The following is a 14,064-nucleotide window of genomic DNA, read 5'->3' on the forward strand; positions in this document are numbered from 1 at the left end:
CCTAGCAATTTGGGAGGCTGAGGCAGGTGGATCACCTGAGGTCAGAAGTTCGAGACCAGCCTGGCCAATATGGTGAAACCCCATCTCTACTAAAAATACAAAAAGTTAGCTGGGCATGGTGGCACATGCCTGTAATCCCAGCTACTCAGGAGGCTGAGGCAGGAGAATCACTTGAACCAGGGAGGCGGAGGTTGCAGTGAGTGGAGATTGCACCACTGCACTCCAGCCTGAGCAACAGAGAGACTCCATCTAAAAAAAAAAAAAAAGATCTTCATCTCTGTCCTCCCATAACACATTGTTTCTACCTTTGACCCAACTTAATTTTCCTTTTATTTAGTTATACATCTCATTTTGTCAGAATATGTATAATATCATCTGAATCTCTTAGTATTCTTTTTTTTCCAGTTTTGTAAAGAAGCCTTGCTATGTTGCCCAGGCTAGTCTCAAACTCCTGTCAAGTTATCCTCCCGCCTCCCAAAGTGCTGAGATTATAGACACATGCCACAGTGTCCAGCTCTTTTGGTATTCTTACACAGGGTCTTGATTAATAAATGTATTTGCTGAATAGGGTTCGAGGTATTTTTGCGGGTGATTTTCCTGTTCCTGCCATTAGATGGCAGTGCTCAAACTTAGTAGTGCAAAGAAATACCAGGTTTTAACAATAAATAGGATTCTGGGTCTGTGGTCTTATCTGCTTTGAAACAATATTGCCTTAGCATGCTATAATACAAACTACCAAATGATCTTGTTTATTCACTGCTACTATATGAAACTTCTCTTTCTGTAGTGACCTCTTTGGTGTGTGGAAGAGAGACTTTCATTAAAGTTCTGAACCTTAGCCTATGCAGTCAGCTAGCATTTACAAATCATTATGTAGAGCAGATTTGTGATTGTCTAAATTAATGGCATTACCTACCAAATGTATAACTGTTACCAGTGCTACTACATTAATATTTGAAAGATTATCTTTTTTTTTTGAAACGGAGTCCTGCTCTGTCTGTCGCTCAGCCTGGAGTGCAGTGGCACAAGCTCCGCTCACTGCAAGCCCCGCTTCCCGGGTTCACGCCATTCTCCTGCCTCAGCCTCCTGAGTAGCTGGGACCACAGGCGCCCGCCACCACCCCTGGCTAAATTTTTTGTATTTTTAGTAGAGACGGGGTTTCACCATGTATTTTTAGTAGAGACGGGGTTTCACCATGTTAGCCAGGATGGTCTGGATCTCCTGACCTCATGATCCACCCGCCTCGGCCTCCCAAAGTGCTGGGATTACAGGCGCGAGCCACCGTGCCCGGCCGGTTAATTCTCTTTTAAAGCAAAGAACACTAGAAACTTTATTAGATTTTATATTTTCTCCCAACCCCCATTCTCTTTTGTTTTTGAAGAACAGCAGAATGAAATGAGCTCCAGGACCAATCCAAGTAGGGTATGATGGTTTGAACAGATTCCAGCATGGAACAAAGTATCCATATTTTGCCTGAAGTCTTTCATTCATATGATTCTTCTAATGCTTCCTGGAAAATTCCAAGAACTTGATGTGAAATTACGCTTAACAGAGCACCCACTTGGCCTATGGCAGGTGCATTAGTCCATTCTTGCACTGCTATAAAGAAAAGAGTTTTACGCTCACGGCTCTGCAGGCTGTACAGGAACCCCGAGGGCTTCTGCTGGACTTCTGGGGAGGCCTCAGGAAGCTTAGAATCATGGCAGAAAACCAAGGGAAGCAGGCACGTCCTATATGGTGGGAGGAGGGAGGGTGGGGGAGGCGCCACACACTTTTAAATAACAGATTTCACCAGAACTCCCTAACACCAGAATGGCAAAAATGGGGAAATCTGCCCCCATGATCCAACGACCTCCAACACTGGGGATTACAATTTGACATGAGATTCAGGTGGGACACAGATCCAAACCATATCAGCAGGGTTAGAATAACTTTTTTGTTTTCCTACTAAGTGTGGGCTTATTTGTAGGGCGAGTAGGGTAAGCCAAATAAAACCATAGTATACATAGTATTTTTCATATAGTATACATATTATTTTATATGTAATAATATGAAAATAATGTGTCTAAAGGAAGGTGAGTGGAAACTCTACAGCAAAATACCAGTCTTTCTCTACAAGAGGACAGCTTCTATTTTGATATAAGAAAATGGTTCCTGTTTGACGGACCTCATTAGCTCTAACTTGGACTACAGAATGACTTCTTTTGAGCAGAGCTTACAGGAAATTTTGATAAGTGAAGACTGATGACGTTTTTGTTTTTTGCCTGAGAATTTTCTGTTTCTCTGAGAAACTGTATCACAAAATTACTATTAGATTGCTCTTATGTAGACAACTTGAAATTATTGGCAATTTCCAATTTAGCAAAATGTTGGCTATAATAACTTAGTGAATTATGACAACAACCTGTTTCTCTTAGGTTTCTGACATCTAAGTGTTCTTACAGGACAAAGATGAAGCTGTAATTGTCCAGCTCAACTGCTCATCTCCTTAGCATAAACACTGACTTGGAAAATACTTTGCGTATCACACGGTAGGAGCCTGGGAATGTTCTCATCCAAACTAAACAGTGGTTAAAGGTTTTTCAACAAAGTTCTTGCTCCAATATCTGTTTTCATACCCAATTACTCAAAGCAGATCCTCTTCCTCTTTGCTTCCTCTCCTTGCAATGCCCTTCCCTCTCTTCCCTAAACTGGAGAACTTACTTATGCTCAAGATTCAGCGCAAGTGTCACTCCCAGGTGAAGGCTTTCTCAACAAGGCCGCGGGGAACAGCCGGTTACTCCCTGTCTGCTCCCAGAGCTCAGGCAAGCAAGCAGCTCGGCTTTTATCAGAGAATAATGGGATTATCTATTTTCCTGTAGGTCTCGCCCCGAGGGTGTAAGCTTCGAGGGCGGAGACTGTGTCTTTTACACTTTTTCCCGTTTTTATTGTCCAGCCAGCCCATGTTTCCTAGGCAGCCAAGCTGAAGGAGTTTCCGCGGGCATACGGGTTCCCGCCAACCGAGCGTTTAAAAATAAGCAGCGGGGTACACTACGGAACAGAGGGTGTCCCTCACGACGACCGACTTTCATCGGTTCCAGCTGGTCGACGCCGGCAGAAGCAATTTTGGAGTTTGCTTTGATGAGGAAAACGCTTTCCCTGAAGAGTCCCTGCGATATTTCTCCCACTCTGTGACCGAGACACTGTCCGCTTTTCTCTAACGGTGACAGAAAGTCAATGGGAAAACGTGGGATTCAAAGGTTTGAAGGTAACAGCCCTCAGCCACTCGGGATCCAGGCTCGCGGTTGACCCAAGCTGATGTCTGTGAGGAGAGGTCGCGCTGCGCCTTCCTCTCGGCGCCGCCAGCCCACAGGCTGAGATCCCACCGGAGGCCGCCACTCCCTCAACTGCCTTCTCCCTTGGTAACCCGCCCACTCCTGGGCGGACAGCATCGTTCTCGCGAGAATGCGGCTGGCCTCGCCTCTTCGGATTGCGCGTTCTCGCGAGAAGAGGCTGAGGAACCGGCCTGCAACCTGCCAGGGCGGCTCTGCTACGCGCAGCCGCCTCAGTGGCAGCCTCCACAGCAACCTCTGGAGGGATCTGGCTGAGGAGGAAGTGGCGGTGTCACTGGCCTCGGCCTTTGTCCCAATCTTCTGTGGGCACTGAAGGGGGACTACAGGTTCGAGAGTGAGTGGACTCAGCTGGGGAACTCGACGGGGGCGGCGCGGGAGGCTGGGCTTGGCTGGGGCGAAAGAGGAAAAGGGCGGAGGGGCCAATCTGGGCGTGAGAGCCAGGCTGCTGTGGCGGTGGTCTGGGCGACCGGACCCTGCTCGGGGACTGTGGGTGGTGTTTTGGGCTCCGGCCACGAGCACCCAATTAGGAGAGGCCGGGATAAGACTTGAATTTTGCGGCTGCTGCTTTTGGGTTGGAAGTCCGGAGGCCTTTCCCCGGGGATGTAGGCGATACCCTCATGCCTTTCCAGGGCAGAAGAACCCCGTGCCCCGCCCCTTTCCTGTCATCTCAGACGAACGCAGTGACATCCTGAGGAGGGCGCATCACAATAGGGAATAAGGTGGTGGGCAGCCTCCCTCTGGGTGAAGAGGAGTGATACCCCACTAATGTGCTGCGTGGTTTTATGCTGTAACCGTTTTACATGTGGTAAAGCTTTGTTTTCTTAAAACTTGCACGGAAAAGGGTCTGGTCTCTTCTTTAGATGCAGGTGCCCTGACACCCTTATCTTTGGGAATGGGGCGGGGGAAGGTGAGACATCAGTTAGTAATTGGTTAGTGTGGGCCAGTGTGACTGTTCCTGGGCCTCACAGATTTCAGCTTCTGCTTTCTCGTCAGTATTGAGTCTGTGATGAAAAGTCAGTAGTCCAGACATGCTGAAAGATAGAGCTTTACTTGCTTGTGGCTTTGTGCACTTAGCAAACGAGATTATTTTAGGAAGATTTATTATTTTTCAGAGTTTTCATGCTTTTTGTTTAAATTAGCAATCTAAATGAAACAGCACAGGATATTAGTTGTATTTGTACAACTGAGTTCCTTCCCGCCCCTATCCTCCCAACCCCCGAAGTACACAAATTTGATCAAAATGTTTTAGAGAGGGGGTTAGGGATAAATTTTCAATGAAAGAGACTGTAGAAATCAGAATAAGAGATATAATAAAGAATGCAGCCATAAGGGCCAAAAGAGTTTCTGTGTTAGAGAGCCTGTCCAGGATTGAAGTTCAGGCCTGAAACCCAGGTCTGCAGTTGTCATTTGAACATAAAGCAGAAAGCAGTAGAAAATACTTGGGAAGGGATTTGAAAGTGGACTAAGACTGGTTAAAAAGCAAAAAAAAAAAAAAGTGAGAAGAATTATTTCTGATGATGTAAATGTGTTTTATAAATTTTCCCAACATTTCTCAGCGTGTATGACCTAACTGCTATTATATTAATACATACAAAGTAGGAAGGAAGGTTCTAAAGCATGGAATGTGGTAAGGAACCACCAGAGAGTAACAGTGTTCAGTCAGAAAAGCTTTTAGTGTTTCAACAATGTTTTTGTGTTCTTTCATCTTTTTTCTCACTCCCAAAAAAGCTTTCAGATGGACTTTTAACGCTATGTAATTATGTTACCCTTCCACCAGTCTGAATCTTTCTCACTCCTAAGCCGTGTGAATTTTTAAAATTGTTAACTATGGAGTTGTAAACCGCTGTGGTCTGCTTTTGGCTTTTTATAGTAGGTAACTTAGGGAAGTATGAAAGTGATATGGAATATATTATGCACCTTTCAAAGCCATAGCATGAGCAACAAACTCACATGCCTTCGGGTACTAGTTAGATAATGAAAATGAGGGAAATGCACTATGCCTTATCAGAGAGACATCCAAGTCTGAGGTCCCCCTAATCAGTGCCATATATGAATATGGACTCCATCTTCAGCATTCTCAAGAGAAACCAGAAATCTAGATTTTTGCATTCAGTGTCTTGCGTCTTAAAAATATTGGCAACTAATTAAAACCATTAAAAATATCATGTGGCTGAATCAAATTCAAACCTGTCTATAGTTGCATTCTCCTCTCCAGTTTAGAAGCTCTGTTATAGATTAAAATTAATAAATTTTATGACTGGAAAAAAAGGAGGTTTAAAGCAAGTTTGGAGTTTCAAACTTAAGGGGTCTTGGGGAAAAATGTCATGTCTAGTTGAAAACAGTAGTTAAATTTAATAGCCTTTAAGTATGGTAGGGCAAATTGAACTGGTATTTGCTATAGACATTCTAACTGTGGAAATAACTGAGGAAAAAACATCTCAGTATTTATGGTTTAAGAACTCAGAGTTCTGAGCATAGCTGATTTATAGGTATCTTATACAGAAATTGGATTATTTAGAAGCTGTTTATTGTACTTGCAGCTAATATATAAAATTAAATACAAGACACTGTCTATAGTCCATTTCAGGATTTGAATGTTTATTGTTTGCTGTGCTATCCCACATTGTCTTCCTAGGCATTGACTTTTACTGGAAGAAGTACTGATCCCTTGGATTTTATTCCATGCCAGATGGAGATTGGAGGGGTTTGGCAACAGGATGGAAAGAAATGGGTGGAGAAAGCGTGATGTGAAGCAACCATTCTTGTGCCCCTTCCTTACATTGTTTAAAGGATTGATTTGTATTAGTTTTTCTTGTAAGAAGGATAGGTACATTAATTGATTAAACTTAGTGCCTTATACATAGTAGAGTGTAATGACATGTATGGAATTGACCTTTGTGGATTAAGCCTCGTTTACCCATTAATGTAAAGTAATTTAATCACACAATCTGATTCATACCTAGTTGAGTTATGGGGAATGGGAGTGCTAGAGGTCAAACCTAAGTAAGAGGTGGTTTTTAGGGATATAGAGGGCAAGTTGAGGGTCTTCACTGGGGATAAGGGTGAGAGAGGAAGTTAGGTAAGGGAGAGAATTTTGAAAAGGTGGGTGAAATGATTAAGTACCCATTTGTGTATTGTGCAGTTTTACGAAGAGGTCTGCCTTTTGTAGCTAAATTTATCATAACTTGTGCAGAGACTACATAGAATATTGCTTTTTAATCAGGACTGCTTTGGGAATTTGCAGACTTGATTTTCATTTTAGCTCAGTCATCTCAGGCCAAGCTAGGCGAATATCTGTTAATTCAATCTTTGCCTCTCTCTGAAATAGGAAATGAAAGAAGAGGAGATACGTGTTATGTTTGTGAGATGCTCCTGTTGAAGAGCACTACTTCTGAGGAATGTGTTTTATATTTGAGAAGATTGTGCTTATTGAAGGGGGAACCATTATTTTTGTCTCTAGGTGTTTCTACCATGACTCATAAAGTAGGAAGTTCTTTTTTGGAAATAACTTTCACCTTCTTCCCATCCCCTGAGTGGCCGTCCCAAAGGAGGATTAGGGGAGGCTAGGGGAAGGGATTGAGTATACTTTTGTTCAATGCCTTATGATTCAATTTTTGGGACTCTCAATTCTTAGGCTATACATTGTCTATTCATTTGTATGTTAGGCTTATCTGAGCAGGCTGGACTACTAATACTATGAGGGAGAAGATAATGGAATGCCTACAGTTCTAACTGGGTAAGTTTAATTTGCAGTTGAAGTAATAAGGGTTTTTGCACATTGGATTCAGTTATATTTTTATCGTCATCTGTTTGGATCCTTTATTTTTTGTTGATTCTGAACCAAAAGGAAGGCGGGTCAGGAAGGTACAGATGTTACCTTGTTTTGTTAATGGAGAAAGAACTATTAAACTATTTCCTCCTTTTTAATAGATTCTTCATCAGGGTTCAAGTCAATGTTGCATTTCCCTTAATATATCTTGCTCTGGTTTACTTTGAGATCTTTGAAACTGAGACCTAGTTTGCTAAAGAATGTAGCAATCAGCCAGTCAGGCGTGGTGGTTCATGGCTCACATCTGTGATCCCAGCACTTTGGGAGGCTGAGGTGGGCGGATCACAAGGTCAGGAGTTCAAAACCAGCCTGGTCAACATGGTGAAACCCCATCTCTACGAAGAAATACAAAAGTTAGTCGGGCGTGGTGGCAGGTGCCTGTAATCCCAGCTACTCAGGAGGCTGAGGCAAGGTTGCAGTGAGCTGAGACGGTGTCATTGCACTCCAGACTGTATGACAGAGCGAGACTCCATCTCAAAAAAAAAAAGAATGTAGCAATCTATAACTTGAAGATGGAAGGTGAACAATCACTTTAAAAAGATGCTCTCTGAGAAAGGATTAAGAAATTGTCAGGTAATTGGGAATACAACGAGCTGAGTATTTGAAATAGTAGAAACTTGAACATAAAGAGGAATGATTTTAATTTAAATATGTAACCTTATATCACAGTAGATTTCTGAAGATTGTAAATTATCATTGCCAATAAAAGCATCTTTCTGGCCGGGTGTGGTGGCTCACGCCTGTCATCCCAGCACTTTGGGAGGCCGAGGTGGGCTAATCACGAGGTCAGGAGATCCAGACCATCCTAGCTAACGTGGTGAAACCCTGTCTCTACTAAAAATACAAAAAAGTAGCCGGACGTGGTGGCATGCGCCTGTAATCCCAGCTACTCGGGAGGCTGAGGCAGGAGAATCACTTGAACTTGGGAGGTGGAGATTGCAGTGAGCCAAGATCATGCCACTGCACTCCAGCCTGGGCGACAGAGCGAGACTGACTCTGTCTCAGAAAAAAAAAAAAAAAAATCTTTCTTCACCCTGTTAATAGTTTAATTATGTTATTCTGTTTAAATGTAAGGTATCTGATTATATGGTGCTTATTTTTGTCTTTGTAGTTGAAATGAGTGATCTATTGGTAATTTTGGTGACAACTTGAAATTATCGTTTAGTATTTAGCTCTGAATAAAAGTCTGTTATAGTGAATCACTGATTGAAGTACTTGATTAGAAACTATGAAAAATATTTTTCTAAGGTCATTTTATTTACTTATTTTGTTTATTTTTCCCTCCACCCATGAAAGCTGTAGGAACTAAGGTCATTTTAAATTGTAATCATACCTTTCTGCCTGAAGTGTCTTATTTAGCATCATTTAGATCTGAGTTTAAAGCCCACTGTTAGCTCTATGACAGTAATGTTAACCTCTCTGAGCCTTTGTTTCTGCACATGAAAAATGTATATAGAACACAATGGTCAGGGATTTTTCTTGTTTTTTTTTTTTGTTGTTGTTGTTTTGTTTTGTTTTGTTTTGAGACAGAGTCTCGCTCTGTCACCCAGACTGGAGTGCGATCTCGGCTCACTGCAACTTCCACCTCCTGGATTTAAGCAGTTCTCCTGCCTCAGCCTCTCTAGTCGCTGGGACTACAGGCTTACACCACCTCGTCCAGCTGATTTTTTTTTTTTTTTTTTTTTTGTATTTTAGTAGAGAATGAGTTTCACCATGTTGCCCAGGCTGGTCTCGAACTCCTGAGCTCGGGCAGTGCGCCCGCCTCGGCCTCCCAAAGTGCTAGGATTACAGGTGTGAGCCACTTCACCTGGCATGTCAGAGATTTAAGGATGAAATGAAATAAAAGTATATAAAAGTGCTATTATTAATAGTAAAATGATGTATAAGTTGTTAGCACTTTGTTCTGTGTTTATGCTTAGAAAATAGCATACTGGCATCATTGCCTCCTCCTCCTACCTCTCTATCTCCAGTGATCTTGAAACACATCCATTAGTTAGATTTACATACACATCTGACTATCTCACTTGGAGAGGACAAGTTCAACTGACTATTTGCAGCCTTGCCAATATCAGTCCTCCAATGAAAATTACAAAGCTTTTTCTTTTTTTCTTTTTACTTATTCTAGTAAGCATTGAACAATAGGAAGCTCTTTTTCTTGTTTTTCATATTGACATCTATTGGCTGATATCTGGTATTCTGTGTAATATGAATGCTAGGTAGAAAAGTAGGCCAAAGGGAAGAGATTAGAGTGAAGAGAGAGACTGTGTGACATTTTAAAAATTGTCTTTTGGGATACTGTTATCTACCTTTAAAAAAACCATTTTTATTAATTTAGATTATTTTCCTTTAGCATATTTGACTATTATTGCTTGTAGCACAGGAGTAGAAAATTATCTTGGGTTTTCTATTTGTAGATTACATGAAATGTCAGCTTAAAAATAAATGTCATCCTAGGAAATCAACTGGGTTTGGAAAAAAATAAAAGATAAATAAAAATAAATTTTAGTGCTCAGATACCTGAGAAAGAATCTTGGGTACAAAATTGTACAAGTGTTGTTATGATTTTCTTGTTTTTGGGTGGCATACAAATAGTGCTGGATTGTTTTAAAGGTAATTACTTCATTCAGGACAATTTTATACAGTGCAGGCTTGAATTTGATTTTTATCACATCAAGAAAGCAAGCGATATGATCTGTTTCTTTCAGCTCTTCATTTGTTCATTTAGAATTTTCTTAGAGAAGACCATAACCGCCGGGCGCGGTGGCTCAAGCCTGTAATCCCAGCACTTTGGGAGGCCAAGACGGGCGGATCACGAGGTCAGGAGATCGAGACCATCCTGGCTAACATGGTGAAACCCCGTCTCGACTAAAAAATACAAAAAACTAGCTGGGCGAGGTGGCGGGCGCCTGTAGTCCCAGCTACACGGGAGGCTGAGGCAGGAGAATGGCGTAAACCTGGGAGGCGGAACTTGCAGTGAGCTGAGATCCAGCCACTGCACTCCAGCCCGGGCGACAGAGCAAGAGAGCAAGACTCCGTCTCAAAAAAAAAAAAAAAAAAAGAGAAGACCATAACCTCCTGTAAGATGGTTAACTGCGAGACATTCTTGTTTCTTACTTAATCTTCCAAATTGTTGGAGTTTCTCTTTTAAAAGAGAATAATTATTAGAGAGACTAGTGGGATTATGAAACCATAATACTGAAAGTAACTTTAAAACCATTAATACTCCAATTTTTGGAAGAGAAAACTAAAGTGCAAATCAGGCCCCTTAACTGATTTTCATCAAATATATTGGCAGGCAGTAAGATGCCTGAGACTAGAATACAAATCTACAAGTCTCCTGATTTAGAGTAGTTTGTTCCAGTGATCCCGTTAGTGAGTTGCATGTGCTTCTGAGGACATATGAAAAACTTTTCATTGTGCTGTATGAAGAAAACAATAGAACTTCTATTTATTTTTTACCGTATCCTTTTTAAGTTTCCATTTCATGTGTGTATGTACTATATACATAATACTGGTGTGATAGTATATGTGCATTGTTTATAAATATACATATATGCAGCTGTCCGTGTTACTCGAACTCAACGTATCAAGAAAAGGAAAAACTGCCATATTTTAAAGTGGTATGGCATCTTTGATCATCTTTGCTTCCCTAGTGAATGATATTATTGACAGTAGACTGAAAGAGTTTTTTGTTTGTTTGTTTGTTTGGTTTTTTTTGAGATGGGGTCTCATTATCTTGTCCAGGCTGGCCTTGAACTTCTGGGCTCAAGTGATCCTCCCACTTCAGCCTCCCAAGTAGTTGGGATTATAGGCACATACCACCACACCCAGCTTGAATGGCTGTTAATTTTGAAATTGTTTTATAATGAGTACTTTGAAAAATTTCCTATAAAAATAGATTTCTTTGGAGTAATTTCTTTCTGACTATAAAAGTAATGTGCATTACATACAACTGGGGACATTTAACAAAGGGCAAAGAAGAAAATGGTACCATAATCCCATGCCTCAATGATAATTGCTTCCAGTCACAAATATATGTGTGTACACAGATACATACATACACACACGAATATTACATACACTCCTTATTTATTTATTTGGAGTATGTAAGTCATTACATGGTTCAGATAGCTAAAGTATATCAAAAGAGAACTCAGAAGTCTTGATTACGTCCCTATTACCTTCACCCCAGTCCTACTCTGCCCATATAGGTAACCATTTTGATTAATTTCTTATTTATACTTTGAGTTTCTTTTACAAAAATAAATACATGTATATTTGTCTTTGAATATATGTACATATTTTAGAATTTCCCCTTTGTGTCACAAAAGGTAGTACAATGAATATTGCTTGTTCTGAACCTACCTGTTTTTTGCTGTTGTTGTTTAACCTAACAGTATATTTTGGATATTAATCTAGTATTCTATTGTGTGGATGCACATAGTTTATTCAGTTAGCTTCTTTTGATGCACGTTCGGATTGTTTTAGTCGTTTCCCGTTACAAATAATGCCACAGTGAATATATTTGCCGATATTTTGTGGAATATTAGTGGACTTGTATCATCTTTGAAGTAGGACTAGTAAGTGTATGTGTAATATTGTTGGATATTACAGAATTCCTTTCTGCAGGGGTTATATAATTTGTGTTTTTCCTTTTATTTGTTTATTTATTATTATTATTATTTTTTGAGACAGGGTCTCACTCTGTCACCTAGGCTGGAGTGCAGTGGCATGATCACCCCTCACTGCAGCTTCAACCTCCCAGGCTTAAGTGATCTTCCCACCTCAGCCTCGCAAGTAGCTGGGACTACAGGCATGTGCCACCATGCTCTGCTAATTTTTATATCTTTTAGTAGAGATGGGGTCTCACCATGTTGCCCAGGCTGGTCTCAAACTCCTAGGCTCAAGTGATCTGTCCACCTCAGCTTCCCAAAGTGCTAGGATTATAGGCATGAGTCACTGCGCCAGGCCGTCATTTGTACTTTTCATTGGCAGTGTATGCCAGTATTGAGAATGCTTCTCCACAGCTTCACCAGCAGAGTATATGGTCAAACTTGGAGGTGTTAATTTGCATTTCTTTTATGAGTGAGGTTGAACATATTTTTATGTTTAAGGCCATTTGCCTTTATTTTTCTGAAGATTGCCCATTTCTTTGTGCATTCTCTGTTTTGGAGAAGAGAAGTTGTCTTTTTCTTTCCTTCTTTAAGGAGCTCTTTATATACTATGAAATTATTCCTTTTAAAAAAATTACTTGTTTTTAAAACTTTATTTTTTTCTATGCTTTTTGCAAGTAGTGGTGTTTTTCATAGGCAAATAGGAAAGGCTTTCTCTCCTTCCCGGTTGTCAGTTAAATCACCCATATTTTTTCTAGTATTTGTATGATTCCAGTTTTTACATTTAGGTAGATGATTCATTTGGAGTATATCCTTGTATGTGGTATGAGGTACGAATTCAGTTTCATGTTTTCCTGAATGTTCATTCAGTTGTTCCAATGCCGTTTATTAGTGTCTGTCTTTTCTCGATGACTTGAGCTATCACTTTATCATATATTGAAGTTCTTTATGTTTTAGGGCTCTGTTTCTGGGCCTTTAATTCTCTTCTATTGGTTGGTTTGTCTGTTCATGCACCACAGACTCTTAGTTATTGAAATGAGCCTTAATTCAAAGATCTTTGAATATGAGAACATTTTTAATTTTATTAAAATGGAACACTGCCTATAGTACCAAGACACACAGATGTGTAAAATGTTTCTTTGTGAAGTATTTTGTGAGTACTTTCTCTCAGGGCAAATTTTAGATTCCTTAAACTTTTCAGACAGTGCAGACATAGAACATTTCCATTATCACACTGTTGTGATAATGGAAAGTCCTATTGAGCAGTGCTGCAGTCTAGCACTTGAATCATATTTAATAGAGCCGTTACTAGCCTGTTGAATTGATGGCTGATAGGCAAAAATCTGAAAGGAATGGAAGGTAAAGGGGATAATGAATAGGTCAAAATGGAACAGCATAATAAACGTTATATGAAAAAACATAAAAAGGCATCATGGAAGGAAAAGTATTGTTTAAAATATTGTCTGACTTTGTTTAAAGGGTGTTGCTTCTTAAGAGTTGACTGTAATCTCATTTGATTTAGACATCAGCTTCAGGAGCATTGCCTGTATTAATATTATGTCAAGATGGTTTGCTTCAACTAAGGTGTTTCTGGTTTTGAAGTCAACACTTTTTGGTCATAGTAGAAAAGTAAAACATTGTTATTTCTTTAGGATATTAAAAAATATGCCTTTTGAGTTTTAAGAAGATAGCCTATAAACTAAACAGGGTCTAGTTACTTACAACGCTAATCATGTAATGTAGTTACTTTGTAAATGCTTAAAACATGGATTTTCAAACATTTATTGAGCTGTTTGTGATGGGAAAGAAACAAATGAGTAACACTTCATTTATTAAAGTGTTAATGCCTTAATTAAGAAGTCAGCAAAATTTGAATAGAAATTCTATCAAAGTGATAAAATCAATTAGCACAAAGATTTTATATCCAAATCACCTCTGGAACATCAAGGGTTGACTGAGCTGACTTTGGAAGTCTTAACATCTTGGTGAATTAGAGATCACCCTTTAAATAGACAACAGGGCTGGGTGTGGTGGCTCATGCCTATAATCCCAGCACTTTGGGAGGCTGAGGCAGGAGGATCACTTGAGGTCAGGAGTTTGAGACCGGCCTGACCAACGTGGTGAAACCCTGTCTCTACTGGAAAGAATACAGAATTAGTCAGGTGTGGTGGCACACGCCTGTAATCCCAGCTACTTGGGAGGCTGAGGAAGGAGAATTGCTTGAACCCGGGAAGCAGAGGTTGCAGTGAGCTGAGATTGCACCATTGCACCCCAGCCTGGGTAACAAGAG

The 14,064-nt window shown here is 40.4% G+C and overlaps 1 protein-coding gene across 3 annotated transcripts in view; it reads left to right on the plus strand.

Moving 5' to 3' along the window:
* Positions 1-3,460: 3,460 nt before the first annotated feature.
* Positions 3,461-14,064, plus strand: part of BTBD10 (BTB (POZ) domain containing 10) — a 71,509-nt gene continuing 60,905 nt past the window's right edge. For 2 of the 3 annotated variants that reach the window (XM_011954252.1, XM_011954255.1), the window contains exon 1: positions 3,461-3,666. The gene's annotated coding sequence lies outside the window, so the exon portion shown is untranslated. Of the gene's footprint in view, positions 3,667-3,961; positions 4,138-14,064 lie in introns of all 3 variants that reach the window. The other variant, XM_011954254.1, reaches the window with a different exon arrangement.

Source organism: Colobus angolensis, unplaced genomic scaffold (assembly GCF_000951035.1).
Source record: "Colobus angolensis palliatus isolate OR3802 unplaced genomic scaffold, Cang.pa_1.0 Scaffold380, whole genome shotgun sequence".
Lineage (NCBI taxonomy): Eukaryota > Metazoa > Chordata > Mammalia > Primates > Cercopithecidae > Colobus > Colobus angolensis.